The 23,480-nt window shown below is 37.6% G+C and overlaps 1 pseudogene; it reads right to left on the bottom strand.

Moving 5' to 3' along the window:
- Window positions 1-390: 390 nt before the first annotated feature.
- On the bottom strand, window positions 391-20,504 carry LOC139045494 (uncharacterized; annotated as a pseudogene).
- Window positions 20,505-23,480: the final 2,976 nt, after the last annotated feature.

Here is a 23,480-nt window from a genome sequence, read left to right as displayed (position 1 = left end):
CTATGATATAAAGTCAATACATCCTATGTTATGTAAAGGGATAAAGGAGGAAGAAAGCATATTTGCTTAACATACACACACACACACACACTCATAACAAAATAAGTAGGAAATACTCAAAACAATTATAGGCTTCATTGCTGTGATTGGTCACGTGGTTTTAGCTGGTATTTATAACTACCTTCTTCCACTACCCATTCTGTATTCCCTTTGCCTTTGACAAGCACCTCAGCTGGTCATGGTTCTTTGCCTGGTTGGGTCACCCAAACCTTTATTCTTCAATGTCTAGGCAATTAGTAGTCCCACCTGGATCGGCGGTTGTAATTTTCCACTGACCTTACTCACGTGACATGGTAATACTAAGAGATACCCTAAGGGATCTCCTGTCTTCTAGGCATGCTCTTCCTTACTTCCATCTTGGAGTAGTAGTCCAATTTCCCCTTGGTAGTCAGGATCAACCACCCCAGCCAGCACAATAATTGCTTTCTTTGACTGTTGATTCATAGGCACGAAGAGTCCAAAGTGGCCAGGGGTAAGTCTTAACTTCCAGTTCAGCTGAATCATTGTTATTTCTCTTTGTGGAAGCATTTCTTCCTTTGGAAAAAAGACCTGTAGGCCAGCAGAGTATAAGCTTATAGGAACAGGAAGCAAAATTTTTGCTAGTTGGTCACTAGGGATTATAGTCGTGTTATCCCCATTTCCACCTCTTCATGTTTGGACCCGTGAATCCTGGCTATAGGAGAAACACCACCATATATTGGATGCTGATTTGGAGCACATACAGTCTCCTGGAGAAACTTGCCCCAGCTCTGAAAGGTATTGTCACCTAGATGGCTTTGTAAATTAGTCTTTGAAAGGCTATTTCACTATTCTATCAAGCCGGCTATTCAGCATAGTGGGAAAAATGGTAAGCCCACTGAATTCCATGAGTTAGGGCCTATTGCTGCACTTCGTTTGTTATGAAATGAGTTCCTTGATCAGAAACAATGCTGTGTGGAATATTATGACAGTAGGTAAGGCATTCTGTAAGTCCACAAATGATAGTTTTGACAGAAGCATGGAGTAGGAAAGTCTAATCCATATCCAGAGTATCTATTTCGTTAAGAACAAAATGCTGCCTATTCTATGGTGGAAATGGTTCAATGTAATCATTTGATAGCCACCAGGTAGCTAGTTATTTACCCTGGAGGATGGTGCCATATGCAAGACTCAGTTGCTCTCTGCTGCTGGCAGGTTGGGTACTCAGCAGTGTCTGTAGCCAGGTCAGGCTTGGTGAGTGGAAGTCCACGCTGCTGAACCCATGCATAACTTCCATCCCTGTTACCATGGCCACTTTGTTCATGAGCCCATTCGGTGCTGACGAGGTGGCTGGGCAAAGATGCTGACTGGTATTCACAGAACAGGTCATCTTATCTACTTGATTACTAAAATCCTCTTCTGCTGAAGTCACCCTTTGGTGAGCAGTGACATGGGACACAAATATCTTCACATTTTTTGCCCACTCGGAGAGGTCTATCTAACACCTCTTCCCCAAACTTCCCTGTTAGCAATTTTCTAATCATCTTCTTTCCATAGATGTTTCCTTGCCCATCCAGCCAAATCACTGATCTTAGCATTCAATTGCACATCTCTCCATGATATACTGCTTGAAGATCTGTCCCCTTGGAGGATTTTCCTTTACCACTGTCCCAGAAAGGGGATACAGGGCTGCAGCTGTCCTCTTTTGTGAAGTGCCTGCGTAACTTGTGGAACCATCTATTAACTGGGCCCAAGTCTTTTCTTCCTCCATCACCTGATCAGAGGGAACACCCCATGCAGCCATAGATGCAGCCTTGGAGAGAGAAGGCAGTGTAGCAGAAGTGGGGATCACAGGCATTTGGGCCACTTTTCATGTAACTTACTTGTACATTCTGGGTCTGCTCAGGTTGGATCTTGTAGATACCACTTCTATTTGATGATAGAGTGCTGCTGTGCACTGCCTATTTTATGGGTTGGTGGGTCAGATAATACTCTGCTCATGATGAGCAGCTCTGATTGCATAGTAACTTAGTGGGCCATCATTAGGTGTTCAGTCTCTCTTGAGGCCCAGTAGCAGGCCCAGAGCTGTGTCTCGAAAGGACAGTAGTTATCTATAGAGAAGGGCAGGATCTTGCTCCAAAATCCTAATGGTCTGAGCTGTGATTCACTTATAAGGGACTGTCAAACGCTCCAAACAGCATCCCTTATCTCCCATTGCCACTTCAAGCACCATGATCTGCTGGAACATAAGGCTAAATGGCAGAGCACTTTGCATGGCAGCCTGGACCTATTTCAAAAACCTTTACTTCTTCTGGGTCCCACTCAAAACCAGCAGCTTTTTAGGTCACTTGGTAAATGAAGTGCAATAACACACTCAAAGGAAGAATAGGTTGCCTTCAACATCCAAACAGGTCCACTAGGTATTATGTTTTCTTTGTTTGTTTGTTTGTTTGTTTGGCTGTTGGAAGATCCAAGTTGTTTTGAAAACAACTTATCGTTCATCTTAGAAAGGGTATCTCGACATGCTCCACCCTACTTTCGGTACCAAAATCTGTTTTAGTCTCAGTTTTCCAGAGAAAAAAGACCAAGAGAAAGAGAGAGTGAGAGAGAGAGAGATTAATTTATTATAAGTAATTGGTTCACATATTTATTGAGGCCGGGAAATCCAAAATCTGCAGTGTGTTCTGTCAGGCTGGAGACTCCAGGAAAGCTGATAGATAATTCCAGTCTGAAGGCCAGCAGACTGGAGACCTAACAGGGCAGATCGTATAGATGAAGAGTGAAGGAAGACTACTGGAGAATTCCCTCTTACTCAAGAAGGCCGGTCTTTTTGTTTTATTCAGGCCTTCAACTGATTGACTGAGGCCCATTCATATAAGAAAGGCAATCTGTTTTACTCAACGTTCTCCAATTTAAATATTAATCCCATCCAAAAACATCCTACAAGTTGACACATAAATTTAGCCATAATAATAGTCACTATTCATGATTTGGGAAAGTTCATTTATTAAAATGAAATTATGTATTTTATATACAGGTTTCAAATTTGTGATATAAGAAATACACTTTCTAGGAGATTCCTATTAAAAACAATATTAATTATTCAAGACAAACTTGTCCTCATTATTTAAATTGTACATCTAGTTCTTTAGGTATTTCTGACAAATGTCAGAACTTTATAAGCCTGAAAATATATTAATTATATGAGATAGTTTCCCTTCCTTCCTATTTCAAACTTAAAAATAAAACAGCCAGTTATTTTACCAGTAAAATGAGTTTATTCTAGAATAGCCAAAGAATTGCAATTTGGGGGGCTGGCCCCGTGGCCGAGTGGTTAAGTTTGCACGCTCCGCTGCAGGTGGCCCAGTGTTTCGTTGGTTCGAATCCTGGGCGCGGACATGGCACTGCTCGTCAGACCACGCTGAGGAAGCGTCCCACATGCCACAACTAGAGGAACCCACAACGAAGAATACACAACTATGTACCGGGGGGCTTTGGGGAGAAAAAGGAAAAAATAAAATCTTTAAAGAATTGCAATTTGGAATGTGCATGCTATGGTGGACCGTAGGCAAATCCGTCAAACAAGGGAAAGGAATGTTATTTTATGGAGAAAAAGGAGGAAATTGAGAGGGGTTGTTATGAATAAAGTCCACTGGAGAAAAGTAAGAGTTCAGGGTATTGATGATTTCTCATTGGCTGAGTTGCTGGGGTAGTCAATTTCTACTTGAGAAGCAATGTACTTTTCTTCCTGTAATTAATGAGTCTTTGCTGTTGAGGACTTCTGTTGGGTCTGTAATTGACTAACTTTCCTGCAATTGACCTTGAGTGGTACTGCTTGGGAACTCCCCCTTCTGGCTTTCCAACTCCATTTTAAATGAGGTTTCCCTTTATTAATTTCCACATTCCCTCCCTCCCTCCTTCCCTCCTTTCTTCCTTTCTTTTGTCTTTTCCTGAAAGAATTCTTAAGGAGCGTTTATATCCTTATTAATGAAACTGCCACTTGTGGACTTGCTGCATTACAATTTTCTGGAAGCTTGTTAAAAACACAAAATCTCAGGCCCTTTCCCAGAGTGACTGAATAGAATCTGCATTTCCACAAGGTTCCCCAGGGGACTGATGTGCACCTTTGAATTTGAAAATCACTGGAGTAGTTTAGTGACTCTAAAGAATAGCTGTCTCTGTGCTGCATGCAGTACCCAAATGAAGAATAGTGAAAAGAGAAGATTGATAGATATTGGATACTTTTTAAAAATAAATTTAAAGCTTCCCAGGTGATTCTAATGTGCCACTAGGACTGAGAACCACTGATGAAGACAAATTCTTCCTTTTACGAAGATGTGGAGAGAATTTGTGGCTTTTCTACGTATTCACTGGTATTTATGTCAGAACCAGAACTAGGCACAAGTCAATCTGTTCTTAGGTAAATTCTGATTGGTGGAGAGAGATATTTCAGTGAGATAAGACCAGTATGAGAAGTTCTATAAAAACAGAGAACTAAAAGTAGAAAATTACCTCACAAGTACACAGAATGGTATCATGTCTTCCAAACAGAATTCAGTTCACAATGTACCAGGGACACATAGATAGACCATTGGGTCAGACTGCCTTCAAAAAAAGGATTTTATTTTTTTAAAATTCTTATAACTACGTACAAAATTAATCGAAGTAGTATAGAATTTCCTTGTCCATTCATGAGGCTATTGTAAATGGAACTTTAGTATTTTATAGACATATTATAGGCAAAACATATATCTAATATCAAATAAATAGATTCTTTTGCTCCTTTAGTCTCAAAGTCTAGGATTCTGAAGAAGGAATAATCTGTTCTTATACTTGTACATTGCCTTAAATTTAATTTGAAGCCCATCATCAGGTTTATGATCTCAGTTGATATAATTATTCCTGGTTTCATTTTATATAGCTCAACCTCATGATAGAGTTTCTTGATCTTGTTTTCACTTTAGAAGAGGCTGAGAAGAAGATTCTTGTGTATGTATTTTTAGAAAGAGTGCTTCAGAGGCTCAGCATCTGTCTCTCTCCACATGAGGCTTCTGGATAAAAAGAAGAGTGGTCACACACCAACGGGTACAGTTTCAGTTTTTCTGTTTCTAATGGGTGATTTATTGTCCACAGGCATATTTCCAAGTATTATTCTTTCAGCAACAGATTCACTTATTTTTTAACAACCTTTTTTCTCTTACAAAACAATTAAGAGTGATAACAAATGTTATTCCTTTTGGGAGAGGCTTCTTCTCCACCACTGCCTGGGCAACGTAAATTATTACTAATGCAACTTTCCCACCAGAATAAGAATTGCCTTGAGTGTGTGAAAGATCATGATTTGAAAATTAGAAGCCACAAAAATAATCAAGAGCTAAGCAATCTAGTCTACACTTAATTTATAAAAGAACAATGTTTAAGCAATGTTTGAAAATTTTTGACTATTTCTTTAGTAGATATTTTGCCAACATTATAATGAACCACTCCATAAAGCTTATGTGAGACTGGAGGTCAGGCAAGGAAAGGCTGGAAAATCCAGTTATCTACATTAAACCTAATCCTGTTAATCAACGTAATCTTGAATCTAGATTACAATGTCTGGACATGTAAACTAACCATTTAAAATGTACCTAATTCATAAACTTGATAAACAACAATTTTTTTCATTCTGTAACTTGAACACAATCTCGCGTTAATTTACAGTTTGCTAGAAAGTAAGAAAGAAAGTAAAGAAAGATTGTAAGAAAAAAGACAGGCCATGAAATCAGGTAGAACTGAGTGTAAGTCATGCCTTTACCCCTATGTGGTGAGTGATTTTTCATGTTACTTTTATCTCTCTTAGCCACTTTTCCCCCAATTGTAAACTATTATGATAACAGCTATGACTTAGTGTTATAACAGGTCTACAGGGCCTGGATTATAATAGGTGCTTAATTAACATAATTTTTGATTCTTATTAAAATGAAGGGCACTAAAATGCTGAGAGTCATGGGGGGAAAATTTCATTCAAAGTCATAGCTTAACAGGTGAGAAGAAAAAAAATAATAGGGGAGAATATGAAGGTTCTGTGTATGTGATAAAAAGGCAAGGAAAAGAGGAAAAGGGAGTATGGAGTTTAAGAGGGTATGGAGGGGTTCCAAAGATTTTTGGTCTGCTTCACCAATTGTCTGAGACTAAATATTTCTGAACCTTGCTTCTCCTACATTTACCTAGAGACTTTAAAGAAAATGAAGATGCCCATATCTCCTATTTAACCTGCTAAAACATGAGCTTTGAGATTGACAAGGACTAGCAAAATTTAAGAAAATAGACACATATTGATAGTGCATAACAACATTTCAAAACACAAGAGATAAAAAGATGTTAAAAGTTCTGGAGAGAAAGAAAGACCAAATAAAAGGCTCATGGAACAGAACACACCAGGCTCTTAATTGAATCTTGGAGGCAGCAATCAGTCTTACTTGAAGCAGTGCCTTCAAATACAGACAAAAAATAATTTCTATCTTAGATAGTCAAACTCAGTCATGTGTGAGCATAGCATAAGGACATTACAGATACGTAAGATTTCTAAAAATTTCCTTCCTTTGCTTCTTTTTCCAGAAAGCTGCTTGAGATGTTTTCCCCCAAATGAAGGAATAGACCAGGAAAGAGAAAGACATGTTACAAAGAAAACAGGAGCCTCAACACAGGAGATGAGCAAAGAGAATGTCCAGGATGACAGTGAAAAAGGAACATAAGGGCACAGCTGTGCTCCAGGCATAGAGAACACTCTGTGCAGTTTGGAGCAATGTAATTTAATAGAAAGGCCGAGGGTGGCATCACCACAATCTCTGTCCTTGGACTATCTTTTTAAGTTGATGACACTACTGGAGGATATGCTCCACCCAAACAATAGAGTAAAACAAGAAAGGGGAAGACTTGATATACAGGAAATAAAATATTCCACTTAGGATGACAGTGAAGAGAATCAAAGGCACATAGCTGAGGAGTAGACCTAGACAATGCAGTAGAATAAAGATCTCTGGTAGTAAGACTGGGAAAAGTTGGCCTAAGGGGAGCCAGTTTTAAAAAGAGCCAGAGAAGCCATTTCAGAGAAATTGCCTGCACTTCTTACTCCTTGAAAATTTGCACTATTTGAACTGGGCCAAACCTTTGGACTGGGCCAAACCAACACTGTCTTGCAAACAACTGTTTGTAAAACTAACAGGAAAGCAGAGATCCTGACCCCAAAGTCTAATGATGACTGTGGGCTCTTTTCTGAAGCTAGAATTGTAACCAGCCGTGTATAACTAAAGAATAACCCAGCTTATTAATAGCTATAGAAGATTTTTTTCTTTTCCTCTTCTTTTCACATAATTACCCCTTTTCTTTCCCCGTAAAACCCCTCCTCTTTCACCCTGTAATTGGGACGCCATTTGGGTTTCTACCTAAATCTGTGCTCCCTGAATTGCAATTCTTTGATCTCAAATAAACTCTTTGCCTCTTAAACTGGTTTCTATTTTCATAGGTTGACAAGGCTTCCAAAGAAAGTTTGAAATTCAGAGTTTCCTAAATTTTATTACTTTTTGGATAATTGCACTGAAAGGATGATAGATGTTGAATGATTTACTAATATACACACAAAAAAACTCTAGGCAAGTAACAACAAACAAACAAGCAAGTAAGGAATATTTAACTTTAGGACAAATTGAAAAAAAGGCAAATGTGATCCTGTTATGACACTATGACAATTTTTAATAATATAAACAATGAATACTGCTTTAACACCAAATTTTTAAACGGAATTATAAAAGAATGAGAGCATCAAGTAAAAGTGTTAGCAATGTAAGAGAGCTAAATCTTCGCCCACATAACAGCAAAACGATAGATAACATCTGAAATTAATGAGTCCAATGACAGCAATTTATTCATGTTGTTTAGATTTATGGAGACTAAACAACTAAAAGAGGCAAGAGTGGTTGTTTATGGAGAAGAACACTGGGTGGGAGGCAGTGGGGCAGCAAACAACCCGTTAGTTATAATCCATTTAGTTTGCTATTTAACTTTTTAAGCTATGGTACATATACTGCTTTGATAAAGTAAAATTCAACTAAAATACTTATAATGCAGCTTTTTAGCCACCTAGATATTTTCAGGCTGGCTTCTCCAGGTAACATCCATTGGTTTCAGTAATGCCCCCGTGTGTTTGCATGTTGACCCTTGAACAGCAATATGCTCCTCACAAGTAGGGCAGTATATACTGCACAGGAAATTACCACCGCTCACCAAGCCCTGGCCCACCATATAAATTCTGGTGGAAATAAAGAGGATGAGGCACTGTTGACATCTGCAGATAAAGAAATTCTTTTCTCTGTAAACAGGAGGCTGCCTAGCAACCATTATCCTGCACTCTGAGGAGACACTAGACCACACATTTTCATTTCTGTAACTATTATGAAACCCAGCCTAACAATAATTAAACTTATACTCCTGATTGGTTTGGAATTATTTTACTATTATCAAATATAACTTTTTTATGAATCAAAGTTACAGAAAAATGTGAAAAATACATTTAAGGAAAAATAAGCACATTAAATTACCTGCACTGTATAATCGTTATTTTTCTTTCTAACTGGTTTGATCATTTTACAATAATATGTGCAAAACCAACACCAACAATAAGCCAACATGCACAGTTTGGAAGTTGAAGTTGAGTGAAATCCATTATGTTTCATGGCTTTGCATTTCATTGCATTATCCTTTCCACTTGAGTAAATGCACTGCACTCCATTTGGACTTAGTCATGCTGTAGTTTGCCTGTCAGAAAATTTGCATTTCTGTGATCAAAATGAAAGATGTGTTTGAGATTTATTGGAAAAGTGGGTGTAGAAAAGGCTTTAAGTGCTTCTGAGATCATTTTTCTTTTATGATGATTTGTAAAGAGCTTTGGAAACAATGTGCAAAGCTTCTAGGAGTGTCTGGAGTGAGCGTTTAGCCCTGGTGGGTGCGAGATGCCTTCTCAATTAGCGCACACTCCATTAACTCTTTACCCAGAATGAGGCATGACTACTTTGCTTTGGTAAGAAAATGAAAGGATAACAAGAGCAAGAATCTTTTCTTTTTGTCTCTCTCTGAACTTTCAGCATCTGACAACTAATAAAAATTCGTTAAACAATTAAATATTTCCAACTCTTTTTCTTAAGTTATGAAAGTCAATATCAATTTATGTATCAAATTAAAACCACCTGGAAGCTGCCCTAAAGCAAATCTGAATGAGTTCAAGGAAAAACAAGAAATGCTTTAGGCTTGCTTACTCTAAGTCTTCGGGTAGGTTGTTTTCTGAAGCCACCTGGCTTCTTCCACAAGAGCTAGGCAACACCATCATGTGTTCTTGAGTGTTCTACAAACTAGATGCCAGGATTCCTTTCAATGCATCTAAAGAACGTCAACATGTCATTCTGCCTATAGAAAATGTCCTGATTTGGGCAGGAGTTAACTCTTTTTTTGCATTAAAAAAATCTTCTGGGCCAGCCCTGGTAGCCTACTGGTTAAGTTTGGTGTGCTCTGCTTCAACAGCCTGGGGTTTGGTTCCTGGGTGCGGGCCTATACCATTCATCTATCAGTGGCCATGCTGTGATGGCGGGTCACATAAAAGAAAAAAACTTTTTTCTCCTATCATCACCATCAAAGTTCACACTGTAAACCTACTGTGAAAATGGTATAAGGTTTAACATAGTATCATGCCCCTGTGGTAACTGTAAACACTCATTTTTAATAATAGCATGAACTCTCAAATTCACAATTCTTCCTTCTGGACCTTAGGGCTAATTGTGATGCCAGGATTTTTGATCTTCTGGCTAAAAATTATTATAGCAAATGAGTGTTGTTCCTGGGAAAATGTATAGATGTGAGTTTTCGTCAGCAAAAGAATGGAAATGAGTAAACTATAAGTCTTTTTCCACTTAACTGGTTGACTGTTCAGACCACAGGGGAAGACGTCCCCAGGGAGGGAGGAAAATGAATACCAGCTGGAATATTTAAGACTTCCTGTGGCTTTTCTTTTCCAATAAAGGGATACAGTTACTTTTCCAGTGGCAGAAATGACGTTCTCAAGCTGGTTATTGCTAGAGGTTTGTCCTCCTGAGATTTCTTCATGCTTTTGTGCAGGAAGTGACAGGCTCCATATTAAATTGTGACTGGGTCTGAGAGGATAAGCACACTCCCGCAGAAGCCCTGCATTTTGCCCCCAACTTCTGCTCACCTCAGTGGGGATCCACAATAATAAGTCAGTCTGTGCTCAGGACTTCCAGGATAAACAATAAATCACAATAATTCTACCGTTCAGAGATGAGAGGTCCCCTACCTCAGTTCTTAGGAGATTTTTAATCATGGTGGAAAGGAAAGGGTGTTAATGAGGTCTATAATTAGGTTAAAACAAAGTAATTATGTCCTATGTTGTTATAAATGTTGGGGTGGCTAATATCATTAAGGGAAACTAAATACTTTCTTGGACTGTGAAGATAAATTGAATAAAAATACTACTGTAAACAAAGTGCTCTCTTGTTATGTATGGAACACATCCCTGGTGACGAGCATTGAGAAGAGGGCAGTCTGTGTGCAGTGGAGAAGCAGGCAGCATTCACACTAGCCTTTTATGAGCAGCCTCTGCTGGTACCTAGATCCTAGTCTATGAAATTACAACACTTCCTTCTTGCTGAGTCACTATGCCTTTATCTTTTTGAGATGACTACGCTTATCTTTTAGATTTCTTATTGGATCCTTTGTATAAGAGCACTTGCCAATAAAGAAGGGAAACTTAGGAAAACATCAAAAAAGGACTGATAAGAGATTTGTAGACACTATATCCCCAGTGACTACTCATTCACTGTAAGCATGTTGTAAATGGTTGAGACAACAAAACTCTCCACAATATCTCATAGTTTTAATATATTTATAATATGCTAAGATTATTCTTAGGGCATTATATTGATTACATCCTGGTATCCAAACAACAGTCCTATAAGGTACTATTATTCCCAGTATGAGGAAACTGAGACTGAAGCATAGATTGTTTGCATATTTCGTGAAAATTACAACCACTGCCACAGGATGCATTCGGATTCAAACATGAAATTTTCTAATTTCAAAGCTCATGTTCATATCATGACGTGGCATCCTTATGTCTTCCTGCATGGAACGGGTGAGTGACAGGAGTGAAAAAGATAGGACTCTTTCTGGCATGTGAAATAGAAAAAAAAATGACAGAAGTTGTAAACATTCCAACGTGGCAAGAGAGTCAGTAAAACAAACAGGAGCTGGGCAAGATTTATATGTGTGAAGACCAAAGATATTAGCATTCTCTTTCTCTATTTTCAACATGCTTTTGAGTAAAATGTAGAACGAGGCAGTCTAGTAGAGCGGTTTACAAGACAGATTCAGCAGTGCCTACGTTCAAGTCTCATCTCCCGTTCAGAACTGTAAAATCTTGGGCAAAGTATTTCATCTCAGTCTCCATTTCTTCACAGATGAATTGAGTATAATTTTGGTATTTCAGAAGGTTGTGTGAAAATTAAATAGATTAACAGAGGTAAGGAATTGAGAAGGATGTGGACATGCAACTTTTATACAAGCACGAGATGTTTTAAATTTTTTTTTTTTGAGGAAGATTAGCCCTGAGCTAACGTTCACCTCCAACTCTCCTCTTTTTGCTGAGGAAGATTATCCCTGAGCTAACATCCATGCCCATCTTCCTCTACTTTATTTGTGGCATGCCTACCACAGCATGGCTTGATAAGTGGTGCGTAGGTCCACGCCCAGGATCTGAACAGGCGAACCCTGGGCTGCCAAAGTGGAGTGCGTGAACTTAACGCCTGTGCTACTGGGCCATCCCCAAGATGTTTTAATTTTTGAGAAGGCTACAAGAATATTTATTTCTGGTATGGTCTGAAGAATAGTAAGACTTTTCGTGAAATAATTATGTTTTATTTTCAGTATTTTATTTTGTTTCCCAGTTTTTATTAGCTACTAAATATTAGAGCCAAATTTGTAGCCCATCCATATGAAGTGCTTAGGGCCCAAACACGAGGGCTGTCTGGTGACATTATTTACCACATGACTGATTAACAAGACACATATGACTTACTGAGCTAAGAATGGAGGCACCCCTTCCCTTGTTTACTTATTCATTTTCTCCCTTTAGAATCTTCCCACCAAGCTGAAGAGGATCTGTACACATAGAGAATGATGAATTTCTTCCTTCTTTCAATGGCAAATTTCAAATTAATTCTCAAGTATATCAGATTATAGTTATGCATTTTTGTATGGGTGTTATTTTTTCCACACTTTTTCCCTCATATTTCCTCATCAACCTCTCAATGTCTCACTTATGATATTATGAATCAACACGAGAATATAAATTCTGTGAGAGCAGGGAATATTTTCTACTTTGTTCCATGCTATATCTTCACAGTCTAGAACAGTGCCTGGTACACATATTTATTAAATTAATAAGTTAATATTAAATGTTATGTATCTCTACAATCCCCTTCCCTTTAAAACCTTTGGGAATGAGAGGTATCATTTTATAAATAAGTAAAATACTGCTTTGTGTATGACAGAAAATATTCTATATCCTTGAATCTCTTCCCCCATCCATTCCCCCACATACGCATACACCTGTCTATATCCGGGAAATGTTAGTTTCAGGTGTAACAATAACAATTAGGTCACAAGCTTCATAATTTTAAATTTATGAGTATTCTAAAAAGCCCAAATATTAGAAAAACAATCTTATATATATATATATATGTATGTATGTATGTAATTTTATATATATAATTTTAAAATCAGTACATCTTGGCTATTGTGAATAACACTTCAGGGAACATGGGGGTGCAGATAGCTCTTCGAGACACCAATTTCATTTCCTTTGGATATATACCCAGAAACAGGATTGCTGGATCATATGGTAGGTCTCCTGTTAATTTATTCAGGAACCTCCACACTGCTTTCCACAGTGGCTGAACCAATTCATGTTCCCACCAACATTGTACAAGAATTCTCTGTTCCACATCCACATCAACACCTGTTATCTTTCATCTTTTTGATAACAGTCATTCTAACAGGTGTGAGGTGATACTTCATTGCAGTTTTCATTTACATTTCCCTGTGATTAGTGATATTGAGCATCTTTTCATGTACCTGTTGTTTATTTGTATGTCTTCTTTTGAGAAATGTCGTTTGCCCATTTTTTAATTGAGTTATTTGTTGTTTTGATATTTAGTTGTAGGAATTTCTTATATATTTTGGATACTGACCCATTTTTGGATATACGTTCGTAAATATTTTGTCTCATTCCATAGGTTGCCTTTTCATTTTGTCGATTGTTTCCTTTGCTGTATGGATACTTTTTATTTTGATGCAATTTCACTTGTCTATTTTGTTTTTGTTGCCTATGTTTTTGGTGTTATATTAAAAAAATCATTGCCCAGACTGATGTCAAGAAGTTTTCACCTATGCTGTCTTCTGGTAGTTTTATAGTTTCAGGTCTTACATTTAAGCTGATGGATATATTTAATTAACTTGATTGTGGTAATCATTAAATTTTATACTTTAAATATATATAATTTTTATTTGTTAAGTATACCTCAATAAAGCCAGAAGAAAATAAACATAAAGTTTAAAGTAAACTTTCCTTTTTCTATGAAGCTTAATCTCTGCATAAGTAATTATAGACATAGACAAATTTGCGAAGAAAATGCAAATATTCATCATGCTGGCTTTATAAAGTATTAATTGGGATAAATCTGTATTTATCATAAGTTTTAGCCCCAAGCCATGTAAATTAAAAATAAGCAATATAGCCTCTCTTTCTTGACTTCAGTAAGTTTTTTATTTTCTTTAACATAACAATGAACTGAGATTCTCCAAACTGGGCAATCCAGAACAAAAGAAAAACTGACTCTTGGGTCAGCACAAATATCTGAAGTTAATAAACATTGAGAGGCATCCATCAGTAGGTCACAATCATGATGGGTGGTACTACAAAGGATCTAGCAAGGACAGGTCTAGGTGCAGCTCTGCAAACACTGTGTAAGGAGAAGTTTTATCAGATATCTGGAGCGTATGAGCTACAGCAAAGACTGGCTAGATGCTCAGCAGGCCCATTTCCTCCTCCAGGGCACAGAGCTGAACGACATTTCTCAGGCTCCCATGCAAATGGATTGGATCATATGACTAGAACTCCCTAATGGAGTGGCAGGGGATGTCAGATGTCAGGAGGCACAGGAAGTTAACAAGGGGTGTGCCTTCTCAGTACCATTGTCTCTTCTTCTTTCATTGGTGGCCATAGGGGCTCTTGGTTAAATAAAGCTAGTAGAATGTCTCTCAGGATCAGTCCCTGAATAACTGTGTGGACCTGAGACTCCTGATCAACCTAAATAAGTATATGTCTTTAATGAAAATTAAAATTGTATTTTGTTATTGAGAATTGGAGTTTGTTACAGGACTCAGCCTATATTCTCTATATACTCTCTATGCTGTTAGTTTAACACGATGGAATTTCATTGACATTTATTTATTTACACTGTGCTAAGTACATGCAGTTTCATCACCCACTAGCCCTGCACAAGCTTTTTCTTGCCATCATCTTTATGGTTTGAGTCCAAGGAGAAAGGGGAAAGAAGACATGTTCAGTGTATTTTAGTCTATGCAAGGTGAGGTGGTGGGGAGCATTTATCTACTTAATCAAGCATAATTGAGCAAGATATCCTTCTGGAGCTTGAGGTAAATATTCAAACTCATATTAAAAAGTGTGTCCTATCCTGGCCTTGCCCTCAGTTCTTACAGTTCCCTTAGGTAATTAATGTAGGAGGTGGATGGGCTAAGACAGGACATTGGCTTCTAAGAATTCCTATTCTCTTTAAATTCTGATATTTCCTAGTATTCTACATAAGTGCTGATTTGACATTATCCTCATCTTTCACTGTTTTCATTTGAGTGTTTCTTGTTTCTTCTGGTAATTTTTTAATCTCATACAAAATCCGAAAGAGTTAATATACTTAAGACATCTCCAGATACAAATGAAATCAATCTCTTTTTAAGATCACTATCAAGTTATGAGTTTACATGCACTTAGTAAAGTGTTTGATCAAGTTACTTTATATTCTCTCACATAAAATAGGAATCTATGAGGTAGAAAGTAGTCTCTGAGAGCACCACTTTGCTTTGTTGAATTCAATACTTTCAGTAAATTTCAGGGCCATAATGATTAGATTAAAGGCCATCACTAAAGTTTAAGATTACTATTTCAGGAACAAATAATCTTGGCATATTGACACAGTAAGATAGATCTAACAAGATGAACATTACATTTTACAAACTGTATTAAGGATTTGGTGCCAGCCACATCCACAATCCCATTTCAGTAGTTAAATCAACATTTGCTATTTATAGAGGCTTAAGAGGAAATGTGAAAAAGAATTGTAAGCCCATTACATTGTCCCAAGATATGGAGATAAAACTCTTAGAAAAACTGGGGGAATTAATTCTATAATCCCTGTAGACTAATATAATTAGAATGTAGTATTCAAAATATGGAAGGGGATGCTCACCCTATACTTTGCATTGGCCATAGCATTCCTAGAGTGTGTTGATGGCCTCTAGACAAAGGCTACCAGGAACACACCTATAGTTGAAAACTGGGATTTGTATTTGTTGCAGTGAGAGAGAACACCATGATTGGAGACTGTGAGGTATAAGTGTATGTTAGCAAGAACTTATTATAGGACTTAGGCTTTGGCTGGAGGAGAGTCTAAGAAACAGGGGGATTGTTCTTGGACAGTTCTGCTAGAAAGACAGTGCAATTTAATGATTGAGTATCTCAATAAACCTTCCTTCTGGAAGGGTAAACTAGTAGGAGGAAGAAGCTGTAATTGGTAAAGACTTGGTAGTCTTTCATTTAGTGAGAGAGCAACTTCAGAATAACTTCAAAATCATATATATTTGAGTTCAAAGCCTTTCTCTGTAACTTTCTAGCTGTATGATCTTTTAAAATTTACTTAACTACTCTGATTTCTATTTATTATTTTTAAAAATGATAATATTATTCTTCTTAGAGTGAGTCTATGTACTTAAAAGAAAAAGCAATAATCACCATCATTATCACTACCACTACCTCTACCATTATCATCATCATCATCATCATTATCAATCCCTTTTAATAGAATCTAGGCTGGACCTGGAAATTAAATTGTACTTTAAAAGAAATAGCAATAGAGATTCATGACATTCTGGAACATTTGGAAACAACTAAGTAGAGATGTCAAGTATGTAGTTGGATGTAAGAGTCCAGAGTTCAGAATATAGGTCTGATACATATAAATATCTATACTCATTGCCTTAGTGCTCAGTGAGTCTTGTGGCTTTAAATGCATCTTGCGGTGAGCAGAGACACAGAATATACCAGTACCAAGAACAGACACATGTGGGAAAATGGGAGGAATCTGAAAGATGATTGAAAAAGAGTAGCCAGTGACTAGTGAGCTAGGAAGGAAAAAAAGAAACCCAGAAATTGGGGTTTCTAATTGAAGAAAGTGAGTAAGCACCTGTTTCAAAGGCTGAAAATCCATTAAGTAAACTGGATTAAATGTATCAACATGAGGGTCATCAGTAACCTTAGCAGTTGCAGTGGAATGAAGAAGCGAAAATGTGATCGATGCAGGTTGAAGATTAAATGGAAGGAGAGAATTTGGAGACGGAGAACAAGCAATTCATTTGAGAAATTTTACTTCAAAATGATGGAGAGGAATAGGATATTATCTGGGAGTGAATAGTTTTTTGTTTTTTGTTTTTTAAAGTTTGTATGCTAAAATTATTCCGGTATAGAGAAAATATATATTAAAGTGGGTGAGGGAGGTGGTCTCTGGAAAGTAACTGGAGCAAGCAAGTCTATAAAGGAGTCTGGAGAGCTTAGGTTTGTGATGTATGCAATGGAAAGTTTATGGCTCCAATGCCAGGGAGTAGGAGTTGAGGTAGCAGAATTCGGCAGTGTTCTCTTCCAATTGTTTTAGTTATCTCAGTGAGCTAGAATGTCCATCCTCTGAGAATGATGTTGGGGAGAGATGTTGGAGGTTTGAAGATAGAGGAGAGGGTGGGAAGTTGTTCTCCAGGAGAACAGAAAAATAATAGAATTAGGGCACTAGTATGATACAGATTTTAAAATGTCAATTGTATTTGTGCTCGTAAACTTAAAATGCACAGCCAATGCTCAACCATTACCAATAATTGTAATCATCCTTAGTAAACATTTAATTCTGACTACAAGCAGTCTCATCCATGTTACTCCTTCCCTGTTTTCATTAGTAGAATCATAAATGACAGGGCTAGGAGGAAAGGTAGATGGTATCCAACCAATAAAACTATGTTTCAAAAGGACTCCTTTCTCTGATTACCCCTTTCCTGACACGGTTAATTCTTTCAGTCTCCTCCCTTCTGGTTCACGTTGTAGAAATGTCTAGTACCACATGCTTCATGATAGTGTCTTGGATTACATATAAATCCATCCCTTTCACTAATTGTGAAATCATTCAGGGCATAATGAACATAATGTATGTATTCCCAACACCTAGTTCAGTGTCACATTAGAGAATTTTTTTTCTGAGATTGATGAGTGAATAATGTTTTCTTCATTCACCATGATATTTTTTCCCCTGAAACCAATGTAATGATTTTTGTTTATTGTTATTAAAAATAATTTTTTAAGATAGTGACCTTTTTCTTCAAGTTGTTTATCTAATTTAAAATCCTAAACCATTCATCATAATTGGATCACACTCAAATTATCAACTCCAACGTTTTTTGCAGTTTCTTCCTTATGCAAGTAAAAATATAGACATCTTTGCAATATAAGCCAAAGATAGAACCCTGAAGCATACTTCTTAAATATTTTCTCTAGTTGCTGTTAGTCATATAATTAGCAATATTATTTTTCAGTTCACATATCTCTAGTGAGTTATCTATCTCTAACAAATTTGAAAGACTATTTGCTAAAAGTCAAAATAATCTGTGTTTCTAGAAGCATCCTCATATTCTGCTAACACTATTGTATTTCTTTAAAAAAAGAGGTTTTCAGTGGTGTAGTTGTTAAGTTCACGCACCCTGCTTCAGCAGCCTGGGGTTCACAGGTTCAGATCCTGGGGGTAGACCTACACACCACTCATCAAGCCATGCTGTGGCAGCATCCCACATGCAAAACAGAGAAAGATTGGCACATATGTGAACTAGAGACAATCTTCCTCAAGCAAAAAGGGGAAGATTGGCAACAGATGTTAGCTCAGGGTCAATCTTCTTCACTAAAAAAAATAATAATAATAAAAGAAATTTCCCATGCAGAATCTATTACTTTTAACCAACACCAGCTCCTACAATAAACTACTATCATTAGTACCCAAACATCCATTTCACAGTTCATTCTAGTTAAGATGACAGCTTGAGCCAAGGCCTCTTGGCCTTTACTCCCTCCTTCCAGTTCAGATCACAGATGTAATCCTAGTCTCCAAACTAAAGAACATAGGCAAGAAATAGGAAAGATTTCTGAGGGAGGCATCTAGGCCAGGCTGATGAAAATAATGGCTAACAATTATTACTCACGTAGTGTGATGAGTAATGATTTAGACCTTTCAGAAGAATACTGAGGTATTACTTGGCAGATTCTCATTGTCCACTGGCTAAGAGGACATTGTCTAGTGGAATCCAGACAAGACTTTGTAATTTGAGGGGCTAAGGAATTGTGTAAGATACTGAGAAAAAAAATTGTAAATTCCATTAGCTGTTGCAATCTCTACCATTTGACATCTACAGCTCTGGAAAGCTGCTGGTGCCACTCAGAAAACTGTGACGCTATTACAGCCCAGATGTGGAAGGCTATTCCTATATGGAGCAGGCTTTTTCGTTCTTAGAGTATGCAGCGATCTCTCAATGGAGACTGGCACAGCCACGCTACACTCTTTCCATGGATGCTGAGCAAAGCAAATGCTGAATGAAACAAAAACAAAACAAAGAAAAACTGTTAACCTTTAGAGTAGAAATTTCATTCACAGATAAGGAAGCTGAGAGAGATGAAGTTATCCGGCTTTGACTCCCTACACTTCTTTTCTCCCTCCAGGTTGCCTGGATGAGGAAAGAACCATGTAAAATTATAGCTACCAGTCTTCTGAGTGAGAGCATACTGAGATCAGTGAGTGAGGCAGTGAGGGAATGCAGGCCACATCGCCTCCATCTGTTCATGGGAAACCACTTCTGTGTGTCAAAAGTGATTAAACAGAAGTGAATGAATAAATAGACCCAATATGGCCCTATGAAAAGATTCTAAAACATAAAAGGAGAAACATTTAAAAAGGAATGTATTAAACTGGAGTGATATTTGATCACATTGGCTTTATTCTACCCCTAATAAAATTACAGAAAATATGCATAATTGAGATTTCCACTAGCCTTCCAGCCTCTGGAGTCACTTTCTATCAGATAGCAAAGTAATACTAGTGGCCGCCTCTCCTGTCACTTCATCATCCCAGGAGTTTGAAGGGAGACTAAATTCCTGTTGGTAATTCATATAGTAATTTGCATAACTTCTTTTACTTGTGGAGTGACACAATAAAAATATAGGAATTCAATACTTATAAATAGTGCCTAAAGTCTCAAGATAAGTAAACAACTTAAATTTGAGCCAGGGGAGGTGGGCAAAGATAAGAATATTTGTGTTTTTGTTTTGGTTGTTGTTGTTTATTTGTTTTACTGTGGGATAATACAGTCTAGAGATGCCCTTTAATTCTAATTTTAAAGATTAGAAAATAAACTTGAATCCAGTATTACACACATATGCAAACACACACACATACACACTATGCCTACAGGACTCATATATCAAAAATATGAAACCACAAAACCAAAAAAGAAACAAACAAATAAAAAGTGATAGAAAAGAAGACTGCATTCCTTTACAAAAGAGATTCTCCTAGAACCAATTTAAACAAAACAACTATGCACTGGTTTCAAAAGCCATATGTAAAATAAAATAAATAAGCAAGGATAATGTAATAGAGTAGGCATGGTAAATTACGAAACTGCAAATGAAATGGGAAGGTGGAGAAAGATTAATGTTACAGTTAAACCCAAGGCAAAAAAAACAACATCCAGAAAAAACAGAGTGTGTTTAGATTTCTAACACTTATGTTAGACACTGACAGCACAACAGATATAAAACTTTATGGCCCATAAGTAGCAGCTATATCAATATCTATTAACCAATCCTCTCTCAGAGTGTCAGAAATGACGGTTCAGCTTTTGCGTTGGTACCAAAGAGGTGGCTGTGTTGTGGGGGATTGAGGCTGAGTGCTGCCAGGACGGGCACGCTCTGTGGAGGCTGGCAGATCACAGGCAGTTGTCCAGTCCACTGCCACGGGCCTTGGGCTAGTGGGCGTCCTGCTGCTCTCAATCTGCAGACCATCCATTTCACTTACTTTTTGTTCTCCTCTCTGTAATGTCAGCTTGATGATGATAGGATTGTTTTTTCTTTTTGTTTAGTTTTGTATTCTCAGAATCTGGAAGCATGCCTGGCAAAATAAAGAATGGTTCCTGATTATTTCTTGAGGATGAATGAAAGAGTGTAGCTGTCCACAGCTTTCTTCTCTGTCTACCTGTTATCGGATCACCCCAAACCTCTTTGTTCCCTCGCTACTTTCCTGCGCCGAAAGAGAGCAATCACACACTTGAAAAGACTTCCCCCTATCGCCTTCATAATAAGCACTGGGCTTTTTTAATCATTGTCATGCAGGCTATATTTGATTCTTGTTAAAATCTTTTCTCTACTTTCTCATGTGCTTCAGATGGCATTGGCCCAGAACTGAACACAGATCTGACAAGATCAACACACAGTAGAGAAATGAGGGTATGTGCCTAATATAAAATCCACTTTGCCCATTATGCACATTTTATTTAGCAAAGCTTTCAAAGTTCATAGAAGAATCTTTATGTATTTTTCTTTTCAAAATTGCCAACTTTAAAAATCAACCAATCTAGATTGTAAATAGATCCTTGTTTCCTCTTCTGCAAGTTCATAGAGCCTCCCATTTCAGGCCCACTCACAGTCTATTTTTCATGATTTGTACAACAAGGATTGTGTCCTTCTTCTTCTTTTAATGTTTCAACAAGAAGACCATATGAGTCTTTTTGTACACATTTTGTGTACAGTGACATAACCAGTATCTGCTTGATTTCCATTTAAAATAGTAAAGTGTCATTTTATTTCTCTACTGGTTTTACTATTCCCTGGAGCCTGGTTTTGCTATTCCAATCCTCCTATAAGCTGATTGGCTTCACATTCTAGATGCGAATCAAGACACTCTTATAAGAAGTACATCTTCACTTTAAAAATATGTGAGAACAGAATACGTTTAACCAAATAGCGGATGAAACAGATCAACTGTCTCAACTTGCAGGGGCTGCAAAATGAACATTCCCCACACTGATCTCATTGCTTCTTTCGGGAGTTTTATTTGTTGGTAGCCTAAGGCAAGATGCTCACTCATGTTTTTATTACTTACTTCAATCAACAACTTGTTTCATTACACTCTATGTGTGTCTCAAATTGCACTGGAGCTGCGAATGTGACCACTCTGGGCTGCAGCCTGGGCCTTGGGCAGTTTAAAGATGCCTGAACTGGCTGGGCCCTGGACACGGGTGGGCTCTCAGGGATCACCAGTGTTCCCGAAGTTTTCTTGTGAAGTTGCACGTTTTTTGCATATTTACAGAGATTTTGCAGAAGCACTGGGGACAGTTAGACAGAACGCTGGACTGCACATGTTTTCTCCCTCACTTCTAGAAATAAAAACCTTGCACTCAGGGAGGTGCCTGCACGTGCCCCATGCACACACCCACGTGCTGGCCTTTATTGCCAGAACCGAAAGGCAGAGCAGCAAGAGGTGCATCCTGGAGCTCTACACAAGGTGCAGGGGGACTTTCCATAATGCCAACACACGTCATTTTTATTGAATCAAACCCTGATGATTACATTTGCAATTTAATTAAGGCAGATTTATTTTTAGAGTCCTTATTGAATGCCTGGGAGTAAAAGACATGTTGTTTCCTCTCACCACACAGGAAAGAAATAACAAATCAAAGTTTGAAAATTACTAAGACAAGGGCAGATAGGTAAATGATCCTAGAATTAAATATAGCCATAAATTTCACTCTGACTTTTGCTATTGTGGAGGAAGGAGAACATAACACTTTTCATATGGACTTTTCCTCAGTGCCCTCTGAAGGCGTGATTCAGCCTCAGCTGGACAATGGTAGACCTGGTAGAGAGTGTGGGCTGGCCACGACGCTCAGAGGGGGCAAAGTTTTGTTATTTTCTGCAAAAGATTTTCCTTTCCCCTTTTAGAAGTCAGGGACTTGCCCCACTGTCCGCTCTTCCTTTGACGGGGTAAAAATTCCTTCCAAAGATTCCAGTAGAGTTTACATTCAAATGATTTTCTTTTTTCTTTTTCTTTTTTATTTTAAGCACCACTGTCTGTAAAACACAAGACTTTGATCTTTTATAAAAGACAATTTAACAAGCTAGAGAAAAGATTTGGATAGAGATCCTCTCTGGCAGTCCTGCAATTAAAACAATTAGGGAGCAGACTTTTATTCTGATTAATGGCATAAATGATGATTTAAACTAGTCTAGGAGAAAAAAAAATTAAGTATATAGCAAAAGTGAAGGTGAAATACATGGATATCTAAGTTAGCTAAAGAAAATCATTTTATTGGAAAATGTAATTGTCTATATTTCCATACCATATAAATAAACCTATATTTAATTTGCATGGTTGAGATAGTGATTGGCAAAAAAAAAAAAGTGATTGGAAGAAAAAGCGTCAGCCCACACTCAAGTCTATCTATGATGTCCTCTGGTTTCCCGTCTCCTCTTCATTCTGTTAATGGGGATGAACACCAAACCCTAAATTGACGTTTTGTATTGATGAAATTAAACTGAAGTTAAATATCTATTTTACTTTGGGTTTCTAGAAACTACCAGTCTGCTAAACGTCTACGATTGTAAAAGATAATCTTTTCCATTGGGCATGATTTGGATTAATAAAATATTGGTTCTTTGTACTGTCACAATGAAACATGGATTTAAGGGAAACTTTTTGAAAAGCTTGAGTTTAAATGCAGTCTAACCTGGAATTTGTGGCAGAAGGTAGGTAGAAAAATAATTTATTAAACATGAATTTGTTGAGAGTCTACACTGTGCTAGGACTCCAGACCTAGTGATACAGCAGTGAACAAACCAGTGTGTGCTCAGAAGGACATCCTAGAGCGTTGTTGAGAAGACCAAAAGCTATAGCCACCTATAGGCAGTGAAAGAAAAAAGTTAATACTGATACAATGGCAAGTGAAACTTGGAGCTAGAGTTTTAGCTAGAACACAGGCTTCCTTAA

Source organism: Equus asinus, chromosome 1, assembly GCF_041296235.1.
Source record: "Equus asinus isolate D_3611 breed Donkey chromosome 1, EquAss-T2T_v2, whole genome shotgun sequence".
Lineage (NCBI taxonomy): Eukaryota > Metazoa > Chordata > Mammalia > Perissodactyla > Equidae > Equus > Equus asinus.
The sequence above is the reverse complement of the archived record's forward strand: the minus strand, read 5'-3'. Positions and strand labels throughout refer to the sequence as shown.